Below are 5,093 nucleotides of genomic sequence, written 5' to 3' on the forward strand. Positions count from 1 at the left end.
TAAAGTAAATTATTGAATAAGTGCTTGAATTTGAATCTGACTTGTTTCTTTTTTGATGAAACCTAGGGTTTTACTGGTAAAACCAAGACACCAAGAAATGTAGTTTTGTTTTTGTTTTATATCATTTTAATTGTGAACCATTTTTACTCTAGTTGTTCTTGATGAACTTCGTCCTGAGTTTGAAATAGGCTATATTAGGTCAATACTCTGCTTTTAACAGAATCAGTTAACTAAAATAAAAGTGCCTTGTAAATGCTGCCCTTTTGGGTTTGGGGTACTAAAACTGGTTTGGTAATTTCTGTGCGGTGCTGAATTGTGTTTTCTGGATATACCTTAAGGCATATTTCCAAGTTTTCCCTATTTCAGGTGGTGTTTCTTTTTCCAGAGTACAGTGTTCTGGCCTCTAATGCATGATGTTTGTTGCATGTCAAACCATAACTTTCACTGGTGTGAGATCAAATATTTTTGGGATCACGAAGGAGGGGGAGAGAGAGAGAAGTTATAATTGAATGAAATAACCACAAAGAAATTCTAGAAAAAGTGCATGTAGAAGATTAGTGGACATTAAAACACTTCAGCCACCTAAAAGAGCATAACAAATCCACTTGGTTTCTGCAAAAGGCTAGGTTAGCTGATCACCATAATACCTTTTGGGCTTAAAGATCTGAATAGATACCCTTTAATAGATGAATATAGTTCTATCAAAAGCTTAGTTTATAGAAATGTTTTCTGTTTACATGAAAAATGACCATACTTCTGCCCTATTTGTCTTCCTGAATCCTGTGATCAAAATCTGGGGACAGCTTCTATTCAAGTTTCTGCAATTACTTGCTCCTTCAGAATGTGCCGATTCAGAAGAACTTATGTAGGCCTTTCAGTCCTAATAGCTTTCTGTAGAAACCTGTAGTATGCCCTATTTTCCAATATTTGTGTACAGATAAAAGTTAAAGTAAAAAACCTGTATGTTAGAACCCTAAGGCCTTTAAGAAATAGCTATGTTTTAAAAGCCACTTGTAGTGGCTTTCATGAGGAACAAAAATCATCAAAGCCTTGAAGCACAGACAGTTCCCTCTCTTAATTAAGCCTTTGTTATTCTTCCCAACCTTCAGAGTTGATTGTATACAACACAGGCTGTTAAAATAGGAAAACAAATACAAATTGAATTAAGGATGTTCTGTCATTTGTGCTTTAATAGATGAATCAGTGTAAAAAGAAAACACAGTAAACTAGCTGGACAAAAGAAAAAATGAATAGTTTTATCTCGAGTAAACGTAAGATATGCTTTCAAGACCTGTCTACTGAAATGCATTCTTTTTGAAAGACTGAGTGTGTACCCACTCTGGGATGTTTTCTTGACAGCTTTGTTAGTAAAACCTTTTATAACCAGCTACGAGCCACAGCTTGTTAAACAAGTTATATAATGCTCTCCTACCAAAGAGGCTGGTGCACTGGTAAATTATGCAGAGGCAGACAGTGGGTTAGAACTCAGTCTGTTACCGTATCTCTATTTTCACTGACATGCGCACTTCCCCAATTCCTCCACATGCTAGTTTACTGTAGTGTACTTGGGTATCCTTGCCCTTTGTTATTGTTCCCACCTTTTTGAAGTTTGTCATATTAGACAGTCAGAATATTTCATAAGCAAATTCAGCCTATACCAACCCCACAAAGCATAAGCCCAAGGGAACAGAGTCTACAAACTTTTAAGTTTATAGCTTAAATAGGTGGTGAATATAGGAGAGACATAGGAGATTACAATAAAATAATTGGTAATCTTCCTTACCAAAGCTTATTTAAGGTATAGCATGTGATAGCTGTAGCATTTTAAAACAGCAATAAATTCTCCTTGGTATTAGAGTTTCCCTACCTTCATGTGGAACCTTCATGAAGTTGAAGGAAGAGGTAATAAACTGAAGAATCAATTTCTAGATTTAGTTTTGTTTATGGAATAAACAGAGAAGGAAAAATATCTATACAAGCAGTACCCTGAGAACCTTTCACAGGTCTGAATCTTTCACTATTCTGTTCACTCAAAAAAAGCTTTCATTTTGTGTTCTCTGATAACTGTATCTTTCTTTCTGGCTCTTGCCTTATTTCCTGCTTAAACTTCTTAAAATGTTATTTTATACATTTCAAAATTCCTCTAAAACATTTTATCTGATAGATTACATCTCTTGTCTGAATTTATTTGATCTAAATGTTTGTTTCTTTAGAGAAACCTGTTTGGCCAAAATAGTGCCTTTTTCAAGTGATGCAACAGTTCTGAAACATCTTTAGAGAGCAGTAGATGCTAAGAATTCTTAACATATTTTATTGTGACTTTAGGTACAAGTAGAGTTTATAAAATTTCTCACTGATAAAGAGTTGAAGAGCTATTGTTCACTATTTTATCTGCAGTCACCCTGGTTACTTCAACTGGCTAACCTATTCTGGCCTATTACCTTATGCTTGAGATGATAAATATAAGCTATAAAATAGTAATACTTATAGTTATGCTAACAGGAAGTAGCAGAAATGAGGTGATACAGAATCACTTTTTTAAAAATAAATAAGCTTTTATTCAAGGTGGAAACTTTTACTATTGTAAAAATGAATGAATTTTTTACTCTAGGTTATTTCACATTTATTTAAATTAGCCAAGCTTTGGGATAAATTTATTGTTAAATAGATGAACCAATAACAAGGACCAAAATAATTTGTTTTAAACACTTTTTCTCCTTTTGGTTTCCAAAATGGTTTTTGCAATTTATAAAAAAACGTATTTTTTCTGCAATACTTCTAAAACAATGCATACTAAAGGCCTACTGAAATTTTGGCAGCCTGACTGACATAACGAAGAGTACTGAAAAAAGTGCAGATTTATTTCCACTAGGAAGTGAAATATTCTCTGTCCTTTTATATAAGCTAAGGACATTGTATGGGTGTCTAGTCTAATGCAGGATATCCTGCTCGTTTCAATAAAGGATTCAGATTTTGCCTCTTCAAAAGGTAAATGTGCTTTACACCTTACTACTCTGTTGATCAGATTAACTTTCTCTATGAAAAAAAGTGCATGAACAATACAATACATTCTAGACCTATTAGAACAGTAAAAAGAAAGTAATTATAGTAGTTAGTAAAAGCAGTAATCCTTTACAAACTTAAATGTGCTGTATGTAAGCAGATACTTACTTCTTGTCCAGCTGTTAAAATAAGACATAACAGTCCAACAGTTTTCCTTCAAGCATCAAAATCTGAAAAACCTATTTAATCTTCAGTGAGCATCGAACATGTAACAGGCAAGTGACCAAAAAGGGTTATATTCCTTTTTGATTTCTTTCATGTTTAGCTGGACTACTAAAGGATTATCCCTGTGCAAGCCATTCAGAAATGATGCATGCCCAATTTAAAAATAATGATCGGGGACTTTGTCACACTAATCAATTGTGCATATCCAAGTGAGGAACTGGTTAGATAGCAATTTTAAAGATTTAGAGGTCTAAGCGTTGTTACAATGATGTATACCCATAACGTATAGTGTGTTAGTGATATATTACACACATGTACACAATGTGTGTATACATTACATAAATATCATATAAAGAGATGACAGTAAAAAAAATGACTACACTACAGAGTAGTTTGTTTTGTTCTCAGCTGGAGTCCTGTACCCTGCTTTAAATAATAAGCTTCATGAATGAGAGAGATTATTTGGAAAAAGTTCATTGAGCAACATATGGATTGTGTTTTCCGTAATCTTATTAGAAAGGATTTCCTTCCTACAAGGAAAGATTTAGAACACTTGAAATGTTTAAAGGCTATTAAAAGGAGGAAGAAAAAAGCCTGGTCTGAATTTGTGTTGGATAGGACAAGAATGAATTGAATTCACAAGCACCATGGAAGGTTTAAGTGGGACTGAAGTTCTACAACATCCTCAGAAAAACTAAATATGCATTAAGGTACAGTGAAGTCCTCCTGACCCACTGACCCTAAGCAGTTAGCTGTCAGAAATGACAGAATTTGTTCTGAAGCATAGACACAGACTGGAGCAGTATATAAAAGAAACATTTATACCTGTTTTTCTCTCACAAATAAGCTTCTTCAATTATTTTCTTCAAAAGCTGATTGTCCTTCAGTTATGGCTGAAGCTACAGGCATTCATAGAATCATAGAATGGTAAGGTTGGAAGGGACCTCTGGAGATCATCTAGTCCAACCCTCAGTGTAGCCGGTATGGGGACTGAACCCGCGACCTTGGCATTAGCAGCACCATGCTCTAACCAACCGAGCTGAACCTAACCCCCATTGGTTCATTACAGTTTTGTTTCCCTTGTCTACAGCTGGTGCTCCTAAGACCTTAAAAGTTTTGTTTCTCCTTTGCTTCACACGTATAATTTAACATATTCTATTTACCTTCCCTCTTGCCTTATCAAAGAGCATTAAGACAAGCAAATGTAAATTGAAATTAAACGACCTAGGTGGTATGGTTTAAAATACATTTCACATAGATTGGGGTGGGGGTGGGGGGGAATTTTGAAAGCAGCCAGAATCAAGTGTTAGGAATTGGACTTAATATGTAATAAAGAAAGCTGTACAGTTATATTGTTGGTTATGGGGCATTTTTTGTCACTGTTTTCCAAATCTAACAAGGTCACATATATTCAACTATGGTAAGATTTGAAGTATATAAACCATTGCTGTTTCATTTTGAGTTCAGAAGAAATTAAGTATGGTGCTTATTTAAAAAGTAATGATTTTTATTAAATAATTAATTGAATTAAATTAATTGAAAAAATTGAGTTTTATTAAATTCATGTTCATGCATAAAAAAAATCTAAATTCATAGTTTAAGTAGTTATCCATTATATAAATTACATATACTTGGAAGTTTACATTGCTGACAAACTTCAGTGACATTTTTGAGAGAGCAAATGGTTCACTTTTTACTAATTGGAATTTAATAGTATCTCACAATACATTGAGTTGAATGTTTTTATTTCAAAATAGTATGCAAGATGCAAGCAATGTTTGATTTTTTTTTTTTTTTCCATAGGACTAGATGTAGCAATTACTCTTTCAACATCTGTAGTTCTTTTCTTAGTTGTTGGACCTATT

This window comes from Rhea pennata, chromosome 4 (assembly GCF_028389875.1).
Source record: "Rhea pennata isolate bPtePen1 chromosome 4, bPtePen1.pri, whole genome shotgun sequence".
NCBI lineage: Eukaryota > Metazoa > Chordata > Aves > Rheiformes > Rheidae > Rhea > Rhea pennata.